Raw genomic sequence first — 20,059 nt, forward strand, 5'->3', positions numbered from 1 at the left:
TTTCCAATGGTGCTTAAAGCATGGTCTGCAAAACCCTATGGTTTCCCAAGATTCTTTCATAGACTGAAAGGGCAAAACGATTTTTAAAATCACACTAACACATTATTTGCTTTTTGCCCTGTGTGCAAAAGCAATGATGGGCAAAACTGCTCGCAACAAATTATACTAGGAATCAGTATACCCTTCACCACTGCACACTTATAGGGCAATACAAAAAGGAAAAAACAGTTACATTTCTACATGTCCTTGCTGAAGCAATTAAATTATTCATTTTATTAGATCTCAACACAGCTTTGTACTAATCTGTGTGACAAGATAGAAGTGTTCAACAAGCCCTGCTGGTGCACATTGAAGTATGTTGGAAATCTCAAAAAAAAACCTTTATGATTGAGTTATGGGCTTAATTATCCACTTTGTTCATGGAAACCATTTTGACATAAAAGACATTTAACAAACTATTATTATTCCAACTTTGGTATTTAGAAACATTTTCAAGAAAATGGAGAACCGAAGTCTGCCAATTCAACAAGAATTCCAGCTTCTGAATGGAAAAAAATATTATCTTGTTGAATTTGTATAGGCCATCATTAGCTTAACAGCATAATTCAGTGACAGATATTTTCCAAATTACCAATGCATATTGTTCCAAAATCATGCCAGCATAAGGAAGATCTATTCAAAGTGCAACAGCTTTAATGTTTAATCTTAATGTTTATTTTTAAAAAGCTTTAATGAGGTATAATTGACATAACCAAGCTGTACATATTTAATGTGCATTGATCCTATATCTATATACATCCATGAAACCATCACCATAATCAAGATAATGAATGTATTTGTCACATCTAAAATTTCCTCCTGGCCTTTATAATAATACTACATATGGTCCCCAATTTACAAGAATTCAACACACAATTTTTGAACTTCATGATTATGTGAAAGAGATATGCCTTCAATAGAAACTATAGTTCCAATTTTGAATTTTGTACTTATGATATGTAGTCCAGTACTCTTAGTCAACAACTTGATCACAAAGTTAAACAACCAATACAATTTCAACCATTCAGCACCCATGGAGCAATTTGGTTTTTTTCAGTGTAGTATTCAATAAATTACATGAGATAATCAACACTTTATTACAAAAGAGGTTTTGGGTTAAGTCATTTTTCCCAACTGTAAGATAATGTAAGTTTTCTTGCATGTTAAAGGCAGGCTAGGCTAGGCTATGATTTTAGATAAACTATATGTAAATTCATTTTCAACTTTATGATATTTTCAAATTATGATGAGTTTATCAGGATTAACTCCATCATAAATAAAGATATGTATATATTCCACTTCTGCCCCCATAAATGAGCCCCTAATTCCAGTTCCAGCCCCAGACAATCACAAATATACTTTGTCAACAAATTAGTTCACATGTTTAAAACATTCCTTAAATAAAATAACATTTATTTTCTTCTGGTTTCCTTCACTCAGCATTTGTGAGGCATCCAACTTGTATATATCAATAGTTTATTCATTTTTATTGTTGAATGGTGTCCATTACATGGGCTTACCATAATTGTTTATTCACGTATCTGTTGACAAACAGAGTTGTTTCTAGTATTTTATTATAACTAATAAAGCTGCTAATAATCATTCACATACACATCTTTATATGATGGAATGCTTTAATTTCTCATGGGAAAATACCTGAAAGTGAAATGGCTGGATCATAGGGTAAGTGTATGTTTAACTTTTTAAGAACTGCCAGACTGCTGTCCAAAGCAGTTATACAATTTTACAATTCTACTAACGGTGAGGGTATTACAGTTCCAGTTCATATCCTTTGCAATACTCGGAACAATCAGTCTTTTTAAGTGTAGCTTTTCAAATAGGTGGTGAATTTCAATCCTGAGTATTGTTTCATGTGCTTATCTGCCAACATATAACTTCTTTAGTGAACTATCCAAATCTTTTGTCCATCTTTTCACTGAACTGTGTTTTTAGTTGTTGCATTTGTTTGGGTTTTTTTTTTTTTTCCTTGAGTTTTCAGTATTCTTTATATATTTTGATATGAGTCCTTTATTAGTTATGGTTTGAATTTATTTTCTACCAATCTTTGGCTCTTCTTTACATTCTCTTAGCAGTGTCTTTTGAGGCACTTTTAAAGTTTTTTATTTTGATGAAGTCCAACTTAAATTTTTATTTTATGTATTGTACTTTGCTGTTACACCTAAAAAATCTTTGTCTAACCCATAAAACCAAATGTTTTCTCCAATATTCTACAAGGTTTATAGTTTTAAATTTTAAATTAGGTATATTAAATATTTTCAGTTACTTTTTGTATATTGAGCAAGGCATGGACCAAAATTCTTTTTTTTTTTTTTTTTTTTTTTTTTTTTGCATTTGGATAGCCAATTGTCCCAGCAACACACATTGAAAAGACTACGTTTTCTGTACAAAATTGTTTTACTTCTTTGTTGACAACCAGTTGTCCATATACATACAGACTTACTTTTGGGTCCCGTATTCTGTTCCATTGATGTACTTTTCTATCTTTACATCAATACATTTTCTTGATTATTGTAGCTTTACAGTAAGCATTGAAATCATGAAGTATTAGTTCTCAAACTGTATTCTTCATGTTCAAACCTATTTTGAATATTTAAGTTCATTTGAATTTCAATATGAATTTTAGAATTTGTATGCCAGTTTCTGAAAAAAAAATCTGATAGGATTCTAACCTACATTATGGACTCTACAGAACATCTTGGATAGGATTAATGTCTTAACAATCTTACGTCTTCTGATCAATGAATTTGATACATCTTTCTACTTATTCAGGATATTTTTTCTTTCACTGTTAGTCTTGCTCTATTATAGCCTTCTGTGTATTGTTGTTGACTAAATTTTGTCATGTTTATCCCTATGTCACAAACTTTAATGCTATGATAAATGATACTCATTTCTTACTTTCAATTTATAGTTGTTCCTTGCTCATATATAGAAATACAATTAATTTTTAAGGATGTATAAGATTTTTTTTAAATACAATTAATTTTATTTTGCACACCACAAACTTGCTACAATCATTGATTAGTTCTATTAGGTATTTTATAGATACAGATATTCAATATACATATTAAAATGTCATCTGAGAATAAAGACAAGTTTTGATATGTTATTTTTTTATTTAGTTTTAAATATTCTTTTACTCCTTTTATTATTTACTCTTTGAAACATAGTTTTTGCTATGTTATTTAGTTTTCAAATATTTTAGTGTTTTCTAGAGATCTTTCAGCTATTGACTTCTAATTCAGTTCTATTTTGTATTTAAAGGATGTATTTTTTAAGACATGAAATATTTCACATTTGTGTATTTGCTGTTATACGTAAATATCAAATAAAGCAAGTTGTAAGTGTTCAGGTTTTTATATCCTTACTGATTTCTACTTAAATTTATGTTTGAGCAGGTGGTATTAAAATCTCTGACTATAATCTGGATTTCTATATTTTCCTTCTGGTTTTACAAGTTTTTTCTTTGTGTACTTTGGAGCTCTGTTACTAGGTGATAAATATTTAGGATTGCTATACCATCTTAATGTATAGGCTCTTTATCATTATTAAATACAATTTATTAGCAGTGGTTATATGTTTGCTCCAAAATCTGTTTTGTCTGATAATAATATAGCCATTTCAGCTTTCTTTTGATTAGTGCTATCATTGGATGTATCTATTTTTTCACTTTTAATCTATTTGTGATTTATATTTAAAGTATGTTTTATGTAGACATTGTATAGTTTAGTCTTGCTCTCATATTCAATCTGACAAATGTTTTCTGATAATCATGGTACATATAAAATTTATATTTAATAAAATTATCAATGTAGTTAAGTCTCATTTTGTCATATGTTTCTTTATGTTCTATCTAATCTTTGAGTTACTTTTCTTCTTTTTCTCCCTAATTGTGTATTGTTGGAGATTTCTTACCATAAACACATCCTCAAAAAGAAATAAATATTTTTGACATAATTATGGTTCTAGTGATATGAGCAGAGTTTGATATTACTATCTTTGTGAAGACATTTAATCACCCCATATAATTATTAAGGGTGCCAGTTAATTCATTCTAAATATTCACAATCCTATTAAATTACCAGCATGCAGATTTTGAAATGAAAAATTTGAAATGAACTCATTTCTTATTTCCAAATATATATATATATATATATATAGACACACACACACACACGGCATTCTTCTATTAACTCCTGCTACAAGTACGTTTTCATAACAGATTTCTTATTGATATAAAAAATAAATATCCCAAGAAACTTTGGATGTACTGAGAGACAAGAGAGTATGACTTTTAGAGAACTAATTTTTAAGAATCACCACAAAGTACAAACTTATTCCAAAGCAAGTTAGAGGAAATTGAAGAAATACTGACATTATTAAGTAAGAAAATGAAGATACTTGCATGACTTCTGTCTCCCTGGCTTATGAGTTCTTAAAATAGGAAGGCCTGTTCTGTAGATTTCACTGAGGCAAATTTGGCATAGGCCCTGGCTTGCCTGGAAAAACTCCGCTGCATTAATGTATAAAGCAGAGTTAAGGGCCTGTCTCCTTGGCATAAAATGGCCACATAAAAAAGGATGCATATGGCTCTAGTTTAAATTGTTTTTTTCCTCAAAGCGTGCTCTTGCTCCTTTGAGTACTAGAATCTTTCTCCCTAACTTTGCAAATATTTATACAGCATATGCCTGATTTTTTAAGAAAGGCATAAGCCCTAGAAACCTAAGAAGGCAAAATGCGGTATGCCTAGAAAAATAATTAACAAAAATTCTGAAGTGTTTTCTTCATTGCTTGTATCCCAACCTGATCTAGTTTCTTAACAAAAAGTGAGATCTCAGTAAGCGGTTTCAATAAATAAATGTCAAAACATGTCAGCTTTTCTTTAGGAGAGAAAAGCTTTTGTGTAGTATTTTCTCTTACAGACATTTTTCTTTCTGCAAGGTCACTATTCAATGTAGGAAACATTGAACCTCAATATATAAATTATTGCTATTATCTGGGCTGGGAATGGAAGACTCTCATTACTCCAGTAAGAACTCACAATGGTACTATGGATATATGACATAAAAAGATGAGTCAGAATAAAATGCAATAATAAAGTCAGTAAGATAAACAAATTGAGAAGAGTGAGCAGAGAGAAGACTGGAGATGAGTAGGATGTGGACATTTGGGGATGGGAGTGAGAAGGAAATATTTCTTAATTGGGAATAGTGTGCCTGGAGGCAAGCTCTGGGGAAAAAAAAAAAAAAAAAAACAATAGTTTTGTTTTGCTAGGGCTAGTACTCTCACTCTACAGTGAGAGCAAAATCTGAAGACATATCCAAGAGTCAAATTACAGAAGATTGTGAATACCAATCTATGACAACTGTACCCTGTTTTGGGTTTTTTTGGGGGGTTTTTTGGTTTTTTTTTTTTTTTCGGCTTTTTTTTTGCTTTTTAAGGGCCACATCTGCAGCATATGGAAGTTCCCAGGCTAGGCGTCGAACTGGAGCTGCAGCTACCAGGCTAAACCATAGCCATAGAAATGCAAGATCCAAGCCACATCTGCAACCTACACCACAGCTCACAGCAAGGCCAGTCCCTTAATCTGCTGAGCAAAGCCAGGGATCATAGATAATAGCTGGATTCATTTCTGCTGCACCATAACAGGAACTCCTGAACCCTGCATTTTTGAAGCAAAGTTGGTTTGTGAAAATTGTATTGACAGAATATCAAAACAGCAGAAATTGATATAAAGGATTGGAAGGAACAGAAGGTAGAAACAGAATGACAACTTACAGGTTTTAGCAATGGCCTGAGATATGAGGTGATCAGAACCTCGTAGTGATGATAGGAATTAGATAAAGGGAATGGACAAAAGGGCCTTTAAAAATGGAAGACTGGATAGGGGGAAAGAGGATTTGAAATAGTTATTCCAACTATTCAAGACTGAGTTCTCAAAAGAAGGAGGGCACATTTCATGGGAATGAGAAGATAGCATATTTGGAAAATGATAATAACTCAATTTTAGCATACTGAGTATGGAGGTAAAATGTCAAATTAGAAGGAATTTACAGCAATTTTTGAATATCCAAGTTAGAAATTTAAACCTGACAATGATCAACATTCAAATATATATAACTGGCAAATAAATTCACAAAATTAGGCTAGATAAAGAGGAAAAAGAAAGGTGCAATAAATGCAGGATCCCATTTAAGTAGGTTAGGACAAAGTAGAGATCATGAGTAACAGGTCAGTGAGATGACTGAAAAATTAGTACACTTCAATATAAAGCAAATAATGTTCCAAAATTGTTCCATTTCATTTACAGTTACAGAATGCCAAAGGAAAATCAAACATGAAGTAAGCCATTAGATTAGCAATTAGTAGGTCATTAATAAATAAATACAGGAGAAAGATGCAAAATGTTGGCTTACAAACTAGGGCCTAATTAAATGCACAAAACAATTCAAAACAGTTGAAAAAACGTTTTGAAGAAGGATGATTGCAAATGCAAATTTTGCATCTGACAATTTTATTATTTTAACTCATTGATATACATAGTTTATATTAAATTTACTTGTGTTACACAGTTCTGAGTTTTTAAAAAATGTGTCATAAGTCTATTACAGCATCATACAAAATAACTGTGATTTGTATAACTAAAAATCCATTCTTGTTTTCCACGTAGTCACCTCTCCCCCTTTCCTCTCCTTCTGACAACCACTCATAATTTTACTGTCTCTATTGTTTTGCTTTTTTCAGAATGTCGTATAGTCGGAATCATACAGTATGTAGCCTTTTAGATCAACACCCTTAATGTGCCCATTTAAATCTAAGTTATCTTCATATCTATTGTGGCTTGATAGCTTGCTTATTTATTTATTTATTTATTTATTTGCATTTTTAGGGCCACACTGGCAGCATATGGAGATTTCCAGGGTAGGGGTTCAATTGGAGCTATAGCTGCTGGCCTATACATAGCCAGAGCAACGCAGGATCCGATCCACGTCTGTGAACTACATGGCAACACAGGATCCTTAACCCACGGAGTGAGGCTAGGGACCGAACCCTTAACCTCATGGTTCCTAGTTGGATTTGTGTCTGCTGTGCCATGACATCAACTTTTCGATAACACATTTATTCTTATCAATGAATAATATTTCATTTTATGGACTATACCATAGCTGGTTTTTCCATTCCCCTATTGAAGTACGCCTTATTCACCTCTGAGTTGTGGCAACAAAATGAGTAAAGCTGGTATAAACATTTATGTGAAGGCTTTTAAATAGACTTAAAATTTTCAACCCAGTTGAATAAATACTAAGGAGTATGATTGTTTAGATTACATGGTAACACTATGTTTAGATTTCTAAGAAATTGCCAGTCTTTCAAAGGGGATACACCACTTACACATTCTCACCAACAGTAAATGACATTTCTGGTGGCTTTGCATTCTTGCAGCATTTGGTATTGTCATTTTTTTTCCTTAGTCATTCCAAGTGTTTAGTAGTATTTCATTGTTTTCATTTTGAATTTTCTAATGATTTATGGTGTTTAATAACTTTTCATATATTTATCATTTGTGTATCTAGTTTGTTAAGGATTTTTTTCAGATGTTTTATCCATTTTTTAGTTCAGTTGTCTTCTTTCTTACTGGTAAAATTTTGTGTTTTCTTTGTAAATTTTGGATAAACATCTTTATAAGTGTTTTATAAATATTTTCTCCCAAGCTTTAACTTGTATTTTCTTTGTCTCAACGTGTCTTTCAGAGAGCAAAAGTTTTTAATCTTAAAAAGACCAACTTATTACCTTTTTCACTCATGAAGTACATTTTTGGTGTTCCATTTAAGAAACCATTGCCAAATCCAACATCAAACAAATATTCTTCCTTCTTGTCTTCTGTAAATTTTATAATTTTGCATTTTACATTTTGCCCTATTGTTTATTGAGAGTTAATCTTTGTGAAAAGTATAGGTTTATAACTAGATTCATTTTTTAAAAATGTTATATGGATGTCATATTGTTCTAGCACCATTTGTTGAAAAGACTACACTTTCTTTATTGAACTGCCTTCATCCTATGTTCAAGATCAATTGACTATATTTGTGTGAGTCTATTTCTGACTTGTTCGCTGTGATCCAATGACCTACTTTTCAATTCTTTTGCCGGTACCACACTATCTTGATTGTGGTAGCTTTACATTGAATCTTGAATTTGGGTAGTGTCAGTTCTCTTACTTTGTTTTTCTTCTCCTTATCATGTTGGTAATTCCAGACCTTTTAACTTTTCATTTAAACTTTAGAATCAATAAATCTTGCTGGGATTTTGATTGAGATTGTGTTAAATAGATTGCATATGCAAGAACTGACATCTTCACATAATTGAATAGCCATTATTCTAAACATGACATACACATGTCCAACAAGCACACTGAAAAATGCTCAACCTGGAGTTCCCGTCGTGGCTCAGTGGTTAACGAACCCGACTAGCATCCATGAGGACGCGGGTTTGATCCCTGGCCTCACTCAGTGGGCTAAAGATCCGGCATTACTGTGAGCTGTGGTGTAGGTCACAGAGGCAGCTTGGATCCCACGTTGCTGTGGCTGTGATGTAGATTGGCAGTTACGGCTCCAATTCGACTTCTAGGCTGGGAAACTCCATATGCCGTGGGTGTGGCCCTAAAAAGACAACAAGGCAAAAAAAAAAAAAAAATGCTCAACCTTAGTTATTACAGAAATGCATATTAAAATCACAGGAAGAATACCTCATACCAATTAGAACAGCTATTTAAACAGAAAAAAATTACAAAACCAGACAAAGGTACCACCAAAAAAGAAAACTATAGGCCAATAACTTTGATGAATATGACACAAAAATTCTCGACATAATTTTAGCCAAGCAAATCCAACAACATATCAGAAGGATCATACATCACGACCAGGTGGGATTCATCCCAGGTTCACAAGGATAGCACAATGTATGCAAATCAATCAACATCATACACCACATTAACAAAAGAAAAGTCAAAAACCACATGATCATCTCAATAGATGCAGAAAAAGCATTTGACAAAGTCCAACATCCATTCATGATCAAAACTCTTCTCAAAGTGGGTATAGAGGAAACATTCCTTAACTTAATCAAAGCCATTTATGACAAACCCACAGCAAATATAATACTCAATGGAGAAAAGCTGAAAGCCTTCCCACTAAAATCTGGAACAAGACAAGGATGCCCACTCTCACCACTGTTATTCAACATAATACTGAAAGTCCTAGCCACAGCAATCAGACAAACAAAAGAAATAAAAGGCATCCAAATAAGGAAAGAAGAGATAAAACTGTCACTGTATGAAGATAACATGATACTATATATACCCTAAGGACTCAACCCAAAAACTACTTGAACTGATCAACAAATTCAGCAAAATAGCAGGATATAAGATTGACATGCAGAAATCAGTCACATTTCTGTATACTAACAAGGCAATATAAGAAAAGAAATACAGAAATACAATATCTCTTAAAATTGCACCCCCAAAAATCAAATACCTGGGAATACACCTGACCAAGGAGGTGAAAGACTTACATGCTGAGAACTATAAAACATTCATCAAGGAAATTAAAGAAGATATAAAGAAATGGAAGGATAGTCATTGCTCCTGGGTTGGAAAAATTAATATTGTAAAAATGGCCATACTACCCAAAGCAATCTACAGATTCAATGCAATCCCTATCAAATTACCCATGACATTTTTCACAGAACTAGAGCAAACAATCCAAAAATTTATATGGAACCACAAAAAAACCAGAATTGCCAAAGCAATTCTGAGGAATAAAAACCAAGCAGGAGGCCTAACTCTCCCAGACTTCAGGCAATATTACAAAGCCACAGTAATCAAGACAGGGGGGCCTGTTTGTATTGATACAGACCAATGGAACAGAATAGAGAATCCAGGAATAAACCCAGACACCTATGGTCAATTAATCTTTGACAAAGGAAGAACATAAAATGGCAAAAAGACAATCTTTTCAGGAAGTATTGCAGAGAAATCTGGACAGCTGCATGCAAATCAAGGAAATTAGAACACAACCACCCATCACGCATGAAAATAAACTCCAAATGGCTTAAAGACTTAAATATAAGACAAGACACTATCAAACTCCTGGAAGAGAACATAGGCAAAACATTCTCTGATATCAACCTTATAAATGTTTTCTCAGGTTAGTCCCCCAAAGCAGAAATAGAAGCAAAAATAAACCAATGGGACCTTATCAAACTGACAGGCTTTTGCACAGCAAAGAAAACAAAAAGACAATTTACAGAATGTGGGGAAATAGTGTCAAATGATACAACTGTCAAGGGCTTAATCTCTAGTATTATACAACTCAACAGCAAAAAAGCCCAACAACCCAATGGAAAAATGGGCAAAAGACCGGAAGAGACATTTTTCCGAGGAAGATGTGCAGATGGCAATCAAACATGAAAAAATGCTCCACATCCGTGATTAATAGAGAAATGCAAATCAAAACTAGCATGAGATACCACCTCACACCAGTCAGAATGGCCATCATTAATAAGTGTACAAATAACAAATGCTGGAGGGGGTGTGGAGAAAAGGGAATCCTCCTGCACTGTTGGTGGGAATGTAAGCTTATCCAACCACTATGGAGATCAGTATGGAGGTACCTTAGAAAACTATACATAGAACTACCATATGACCCAGCAATCCCACTCTTGGGCATATATCCAGACAAAATTCTCCTTAAAAAAGACACATGTACCTGCATGTTCATTGCAGCACTATTCACAATAGCCAAGACATGGAAATAACCCAAATGTCCATTAACAGACAACTGGATTAGGAAGATGTGATAAATATACATGATAGAATACTACTCAGCCATAAAAAAACAACAAAATAATGCCATTTTCAGTGATATGGATGGAACTAGAGACTCTCATCCTGAGTGAAGTAAGTCAGAAAAAGAAAGACAAATACCATATGCTATCACTTCTATCTGGAATTTAATATATTCCACAGAAAAGAAAGTCATTGACTTGGAGAATAGATTTGTGGTTGCCAAGGAGGAGGGGGAGGGAATGCAATGGATTGTAAACTTGGGGTTAATAGATGTAGACTATTGCCTTTGGAATGGATTAGCAATGAGATCCTGCTGTGTGGCACTGGAAATACATCTAGTCACTTATGATGGAGCATGATAATGTGAGAAAAAAGAATGTAGACGTGTATGTGTAACTTGGTTACCATGCTATAAAGTAGAAAAAAAATAATGTATTGTGGAAATAAAAAAACAAAAAACAAATGAGTAACAACATGGAAACATAATTGTAACATAACAGTAACTGAAAAGAAAAAAAGACAAAATTGCATAGCGAATATGATGTCAAGTATTAAAAAAAAAAAACAAAAAAGCATAGGGCAAAGACTCTAAATAAAACCATAAAACAATAAAATACCCTTTGGTTACACTGACAATAAAGTAATATACACAGAAAAAACAATTTTTTGTTGTTGACAAAGATGTAGAAAAATTAGATCTCCCATGCATCTTTGATAAAGATGTAAAATTGTTCAGCTACTGTGGAAAACAGTTTAGTGATTTTTCTAATTAAACAAAGAACTACCACATGACCCAACATACTGTGGAAATCAGTTTGGTAATACATCTAATTAAACAAAGAACTACCATATGACCCAACAACTCCAGTTCTAGGTATAAACATCAAAGAATAAAAAAAAGGTATTTAAATACTTGGATGTATATAGTTATAGCAGCACTGTTTGAAATATCCAAAAAGTGGGAACAGTTCAAGTGTCCATCAATAAGTGAATAGATAAATAAAAACTGATCTAAGCAGACAATGGAATGTGATTCAGCCATTAAAAAGAATAGTGTGCTAATATGTAATTGATTCTTAAAAATATTATATTAAATGAAAGAGGCCAGACACAAAAAGGGCATATATTGAGTGATTCTATTCATATTAAATATCTAAAATAAATAAATCCTTAGAGGCAGAAAAATGATGGAGGGTGAAGGGGTAATGTTAAGTTATTGCTTAATGGTTATAGGGTTTTCTTTTAGGTTGATAAAATGTTTTGGAACTAGATAGAAGTAGTGATTGCAGAACATTGTGAATATACTAAATGCCACAGCATTCATCACCTTTGAAAGGGCTAATTTTATGTTTCACAAACTTCACCTCAAAATAAAATTTATTTTAAAGCATCTCTGTATGACGGCACTAGAGAGTAATCCAGGTAGGACTTGAAGAGAAAGGAAGAGAATTTTAGTGATTCTGATGTTTAGTTCTTTTTATACATTAATCCATTTGCTGATTCTAAGCATAGTTCAGAGGCTAAATGACTGAGTAGAAAGAATTTACTGACAAGATCAAAAGCTCAGCAAAACTTTCAATTATTTGATGGGGCTAAAGAGTAGGTATAGGGTATGGGACAAAAATTAAGAGTTCTGATTCCAGTAATGAAGAGAGGCTCAAACAACCTAAACTAAGTATGAATTAGAAATAGACCAGTCTCAAATAGACAAACTCAGCTGAAAGAATACTACATTCCTAGCTGAATTAAGTTATGTGCTCCTATCCAAAAGGATGCTAAAAGCAAACATGAATCCTTTCTGGAGAAAGGTGAAATAATCCGGATCCCTGGTAATAATGGGTGTCTTGGTCAAGGTAAATACAGCAAAGATGGAGTGAAAGAGATGGACTTAATGAAGTTCACTGAACTATCTACCACCAATTTGAGTTTCAGGGCAGGAAAGGAGTCAGAAGGAAGAGGCAATTTTGACTCAGAATTAAAATTTGAGCATCTAGGAGGATAGTAATGGTATAAATTGAGTAGGACATAATGCAGGGGGAATAGGTTTAGGAAATGAAAGAGCTAATAAGTTTGATGGGAATTTATTACACTTTGAAGTATCTGTGGATTTGTTCCAGGTAGAGATGTGTCCTGTTACAGGAAAAGTGTCTAGGAAAACAATTATTTTTATACGTCTAGGCCTGACTCTTTATATGTGCCATCACTGGGCAGTATGAATATACATGATGTGAATGCCACCTGTTAAACTTCATCTAAAATAGCTATGTGGTCAAAGTCTGAAAAGTACAGATTGTCATGCTTGTAGTGAACTCTTAAGTACATAGAAGAAAATCAAATTTATAAATGTGAAGTGAAAGTATTTCTTTGTCTATCTGATGTAAAATTCATAAACTAATAGTCAACTTTTAAAATATTTTAACTTAGTGTAGTTTTTCCATTCAACTGAGAATCTGACATGACTGAAATATATATATATATATGTGTGTATATATATATATATATATATCTCCTGGAAATATACTTTTCTATTTGCAACTTTACAGAAAACATTCCTCTCTCAATCCCAGGTTACATACAAAGTTTTAATAATATTTGAAAAATATTTTTAAAAATTGTGTATAACTAAAAGATAATTTAGATTTTCAATTTTATCTAGCCTTGACTTTATATTTATTATTTAAATGTGCTAAATTCTATATTTTTTCCTTTTTAATCTCTTAGCAAATTTACATAAAAACCCCTTTCCAAGGAATTTTACTTCTTACCACTGAGAAAAGTAGTTTGTAAATCAGTTCAGGGCCTTATGAGGAAACAAACAATTGATGAAAACTGATAAATCCATTTAGAAAGAGATTATATCAAGTAAAATATTCACTTACTATATTTAATATAAATGTATACCTTGCAAATATATTATTTTCTATGTTATAGTGAAAAAAGAGGGGTAGAGATCCTGAAAGAATGTGTCTATTGAATACACCTGAAGAATGAGTAAGAAGTAGGGGGTTACAAAGGATTTTAGGAGAGGAAAAGTTTACACATTCATTTTTCTAGGAAAGCCAAATGGTTGATTTGGGCAATTTTAAAAAATTGAACTATGTCCATTTTCAGAAAGTGGTGAAATAAGCTTAAAGTCAATCAATAAAACTGATAGAATCTCAGTTCAGCTACTTAGATTTCAGCTCATACTCATGTCAGGTCCTCCTCTCAGAGAGCTTCCTTTTGCAGAGTTCATTTAAGGTTAATCCCAGGCATTGAAAGTCCTTGATTACTAGGAGTGTTCACTGAAAAACTTACTGCACTGTCACAGGCAGGGTTGCTCCTGAATCATACACTCAGATGGAAGCCTGGATACATTCACTGGCACTTAGAAAGGACTGGACCTAAAGCAAGATCCTAGAGTAGTATCTAACCTAAACCACCAAAAAAAAATTTTTTTAACTTTTATTTATCACTGAGACAAGACAGATAATATAAATTAGCAACAAAAGTCAGTTATAAGTCAAGCAACACACATAACAAGCTACTGAACTCTTTAGGCAGATAATCTCCTAATAAGATCCAATTAAGAGAATAGTCCTATGCCACCATAAAAGTAATCATTCATTAATCAACGTTGTATAAAATCTAACATGCAGCTAAAAACCTATTATGGGTTTTAGCTAGGAAGTTACTCACTGTAAATATATAGATTAACTTTTTAATTAAAACGTAGATCACATGAAAAGAATTCAGAATCATTATGAAGTAACACTTAATTTCCTATTTAACCAAAGCTACAATGAAAGATATTAAAGGCAAAAACAGAAGGTTGTATAGTTGTGAAGGAAATTCAGCTCTGCTAATATTGAAAAGACCAGGTTTTCTTAAGTAATCAAAAACCTGATAAAGACATCATGAAGCACAGTAAATTATTTTGTTAAAACACGAAATCTTTGCTGTCCAGGCAGATTACTTTAATGTCAAGAAAAATCTTTCTTTACAATTTCTTATAAGAGCAAACCAACAATCTAAAAAGACTTTGTCCTATCAACAGAGAGAAAGCCAAATTCTAATTCTGCACCAGCATACTTTTAATATTAAAACCAGTATTAAAAAAATTAAATAAATCTGTTCCCATCTTAGCTCGAGCACATACAAAATTTCTTTCCCAAGATTCCTTTTCCACAAAATTTCTACAACCTTTTACATCCATTTAGTTTTCATCCGGTTTTTTTTCCCTTTTACTCATTATGGAACAACCATTTTACTTTCCTTACCTACTTTTTATACACAATTGTCTCTTTTCACCCCTATTATGTCTAAGTAGTTTTAATTACATATATTTATTAGAATTCTTAACCCTCAGAATCCTTAACTCCCAGTGTGGATTGAGTGTTACACTAGCATTCTGTGAGCTGGCAAATTTACAAATACAGTACTGAGTTTCTAGATGTATATTCTTCTTCATAGTAAATTTTGTTCAATATGACACAAACATGTTTTCTAATAGATCTAAATATCGCTAACTTTTCAGTAAAAGAAAGCCAAAAGTGGATAAACCTGTGTTCTATATGTAATGTTTCAGTATTTTATCTTATTTGGAAATAATCTATATATTAATGAATATTCATCACTTAATTACTTCAGTATAAGGGTTCAAGTTACCAAAAAGATTTTGAAAACTATTTTTAAGTAGTCATATGATAAAGCATAATTACTGTTGAAAAGCTCATTTACTATCTTTTACTTGAATCTATTTAACTTATTTGTCTTAACAACATGTTTAGATTACTTGTGAAAATTTTATGAGATATTAATCATCTAATAAAGCTAATCATCTTCTTATCTTCCTGACAAATTCTGTAACAGTTGTAACAGGAGCTTATTTGAAATTTAGAACAAAAGTTATATGCCATATCATACTTAATGTTAATAGCTCTAAATACATGCCTGCTTTAATTAAACCAACAAATGTAAAACAGCTTTTATTTACTGAAGATTATCCTAGATCACTTGCGCCTGAAAAATATTTGGGCTAGTTTCTATATTTCTGAGAGCATACTTGATTTTAATCTATATAAGTGCTTAATTTTCTTAAGCCAGTTAAATTGAGATCTTGACAAAAAATTTTTTTTGGCAATACAATTTGGAGGTGGAAAGAAAAATCACACACAAAATCTATATAGCATACATACATACACACACATAAACATATATAGAGAAGCAGAGATGTTAAGGCTCTGGGTTCATGGAGAAGACCGGGTAGAACATTTATATACAAAAAGCACAGGAAGAAGATGTCAGTTTCTCCAGGAAGGAGTCCAAATCTTTTACACTATCTGCAAGTCTTTTAAAATGAATAGGGGAGATTTGAGGACTGGCAAAAAGGTAGGTGGGCTTTGAATTATTTTTAGAGCTGTATTTCTGTTCTTGTAAAGACTAGAGTTGTAAAACAAGTACAGCTGTTTTTCATTACTCAAGTAATTGGGTTGCAACCTGAATGATATCAAGAGGCTGACCCACCCATCCAACTACAATATCCTCAATTTTCTTCATATCAACTAAGATGGAAATGAAAAAATTCCAATGTTCTAGATTTAGAACTATGCGTCTTTGGAACGTTTTAGTAAGTCCTTCTACAAAGGCCTCAGAATCTTAGCTTAGGGAAGATGGCCTTTAAAAAGTTTCTATCAGGTTCTGAATATTAGCTTTCAATTGGCCAATTTGTGACCGCAGAGCTATTTAAAAAAATAAAAAGTAGAAAATCTTATCAGGTTTCAACTGGGACAAAGAGTAAATATTCCTGGCAGTACCAAACAATCCCATGGATCTAAGAGGTGTCCCCAAAGAAACTGCAGAAGATACTACCCTCCTAAGATCCAGAGACACTACCAAAGAAAACCGGAAGAAAAAGACAATTTCCCTGGAGCTGGCAACAATTCGCAGATGCCTCGCCACAAATGGAGTAAAATCCACATTTTTATTCAGCCATATTTTGGGGGCCCCCAACCTGATGGTTAGGTTCTTGTGTGTTCAGGCAGCCTGAGTGCCCCAGTCAGGCAGCAAACCAAGTTCTTACGACACAAAACCAAAAGACAAACAAGAAGGCAATAGCTGTCCATGGAAAGGAAAGATCAATAACCAACGACTACCTGAAAGTCACAATTCAGAGATCTAATTCTGACCAATGTTTTTCCCTGCCAACGTGAAAGGAAGGAACAATGTGAAACTTTACCTTAACCAAGCAACACAGGTAAAGATCTGGGAGAGCTTTGATAAGAATTTTTATCTTTTGGCAGCTTCTGTCTGTTTTCCCAGTATCCTGTATACAGGCTCTGGAGCAAGTGGGATGTCCCAGCCAGTCTTTTCCTGGCCACCAGAACCTGTAGAGGAGGAAAAATAATTTTGCTCTATCCTTTATGGTGAAGGGCTGAGACTTCCTTTTTCTCTAGAGCACCTCATAAATGAATAAGCTTATCTTGGTTAAAAGCTCTCTGCTGGGGCCACTGTAAGTCAGTATTTTTTTTGTAAAGTTAACCTATTCATTCAGTTTTAAAGCAAACTTATACTTACCTTATACCTCACAATGGACCCTGTCCAGCTTTAGTCAGATCCAGTTCTACCCCAGACCCAGTTTGGGAAAAGAAATGCTCAAATAAAGTCTGAAAGCTCACAATGCAAAAGCAGCAGTGCCAGGATCAGGGATGAACTTACCCATCACTCTGGGAGGCAGCAGGAAAGCAGAGAACTCAAGGGCTCTACAGGTACTTTCACCTGCTGGCTCATTGCTCCTGGGGCCGTTGGGGGTCACCTTCAGTTCCTGCATCTGATGACAGGACTGTTAAAAGATAAGCTGAGGCATATGAAAAAAATTCAAGTATTTATTTGAGCAAAAATTAATTCCAATCTGAGCCATGAGGATCTATATGAAATGAAAGACTTTTATACGCAGAGCAGGAACAAAAAAGTTATAATGACAAAGGAGCAAGTCGGTTATTGCAAAGTTACTTTGCTTTAGGGGATGGCAAAGATCTCTTACCTAATTGACAGATTCCCTAACTAGTGTTGATCAGGTGATTCCTGACTGACTGACTAAGGGTTCCGTTTCCAGGAGAGCCCAAACTATAACTAAGTTAAATTTTGGTTTGATGGCATGCAAATCAATTTTGCATGCAAAATTTTGCATGGCAAGTAACACAATTTTGAGCATGTTGTCCTGTTTTTAACAGAACTTAATGAACTAAATCCCACTGAAACACAGAGATTTATCATGTAAAGGTAATTAGGTCCATTACTTAGATGGAGGTAGCTCTAAAGACATGGCAGCTGAGGTAAGCAAACCAAAATCTAAGCCTATAAATGCCTCAAGGTTATGACATCAAAATGCTAAGGACAGTCAATCACAAACAGCCAACTAGGCTTTCAGCCATAGCCAGTTAATCAATAATTCTCTTGCTTTGCTTCCCAACTTTCTCTAAGTCCCTCCCCAAGCTCCTGTCATTGGAATTCTCCTAACCACTTCTGGTTTGGTGTTGCCCAATTTGAATCACTTCTCAAAAGAACTCTTAAAATTTTTAATATACCTCAGGTCCTAATTACTTTTTATCTTTTTTTTCCTGGATTCTCCTTTGATATTTAAGCTTCCAGTTCTGTTCAAAGCCCAGTGTCTGGAAATGACAGGTTTGCAAGTCTTACTTGAAAATTCTAATCCACTGTAGGATGAAACCTGTTAAAAACAAATCTGACTCCATGTTAGATCTATTCCTTTAGCTCTGACCCTTGTTCTCTTGCCTGGGCTTAGTCATGCTGGCTCTGCACCTTTATTAAAGAGTGTTGCCTATAGCCTGGAATACATAAGATAGCCCATGCTCAAGGCTCTGACCTTTATAAAAAGTTGCAGAATAGAAATTAACAATTGTCTTGCTGGAGGTTTATAGGAACATTGAGACCAGACCTATTCCAACAGCTGCAGAACAAAGGATTCCTGCACCAAGAAGTTTCCAACAACCAGCCACAGTCTCCCTGCTTTTATTTAAAAAGTCTGAATTGTAACTTGGTTAAGATGGTTCTTTGGGACCTTATTTCACTATCATCTTGGTCTGCTGACTTTCTGAATAAAGGTTCTATTCCTCGCCCCAACAGCTTATTGTGATATGGTGAAACATTATGAGTTTAGACTAGGTAACAAAACAAGATGACTGAGCTAACTGGAACTGAATATAAGAATAAGCTCCCAGATTCAAATTTCTTGGCTTTAATAGACCCACTAAGTTTAAACTTCTTGTTTGTGGCTCTGTTTGCTTTGGCCACAGTGGTTGAAATTTTAGCTGAGGTCATATGGTGTGTAAATTACAATATTTTGCTATGCTAATGACATTCCCTTTGCAATTAGATAGGCTAATAAGAGAAATCCTTCTACCTGTTATATTTATTTTATGAAGAGGCTATTTTTGGAGTGGTCAAAACACAGGGTTTGGGATTAAACAGATTTGTCTATAAGCTCCATTTACTGGTGTGTGAGTTTAGACAAGATGCTTTAATTTACTAAGCTTAAATTATCTCATCTGTAGCCTAGGACAATATTGGGCCCTGCTGTAAGGATTAAATTATATAATGCATTAACCATATTACAAATGGGAAATAGGTCACACACAATAAGCAATAATAAATTTAGATTCTTATAATGATGATGACTTTTTGTAGTAGATACAACTATACTCATCTGTCAAAATTTGAGAGGTTTTTCTACCTTGCTTTATATAAATTAGGACTTATCAAATAAATGTGTCATGAATCTGTAGAATAACTGTGAAAGCCTATAATAATTCACTTTACTTAGTATATTTAAGGAAAGTAACTTGGTCATTTTGCCTTTCAGGAGACTAAAAATACTCCATTGAGTCTATTTATTCTGATAATAAAATAGGTTCTATTTGATAACCATGGAAAACTAATTTTGACAAATTAAATTATGTATTTTAGAATTGGTAGTCATACTTTTCAACTCACTGTTCTTCCTTTTTGTAGTTTTCAGGAAAAAAAAATATAATTGGAAAGATATTTTAGTGAGGAAATAATAACTTTGGTGTAGCCTATATCCTTGATTTAAAGTAAAGCTTGATTCCTTTGTTGATGGTGGAAGTAGTTTGAAAGTTTTACAGCTCTGTTATG

The 20,059-nt window shown here is 33.4% G+C and overlaps 1 protein-coding gene across 2 annotated transcripts in view; it reads right to left on the reverse strand.

The window, feature by feature from the left end:
• Window positions 1–17,271, reverse strand: part of AGMO (alkylglycerol monooxygenase) — a 379,273-nt gene extending 362,002 nt beyond the window's left edge. For both annotated transcript variants that reach the window (XM_003130179.6, XM_013979751.2), the window contains exon 1: window positions 17,124–17,271. The gene's annotated coding sequence lies outside the window, so the exon portion shown is untranslated. The remainder of the gene's footprint in view (window positions 1–17,123) is intronic.

This window comes from Sus scrofa, chromosome 9, assembly GCF_000003025.6.
Source record: "Sus scrofa isolate TJ Tabasco breed Duroc chromosome 9, Sscrofa11.1, whole genome shotgun sequence".
Classification (NCBI taxonomy): domain Eukaryota; kingdom Metazoa; phylum Chordata; class Mammalia; order Artiodactyla; family Suidae; genus Sus; species Sus scrofa.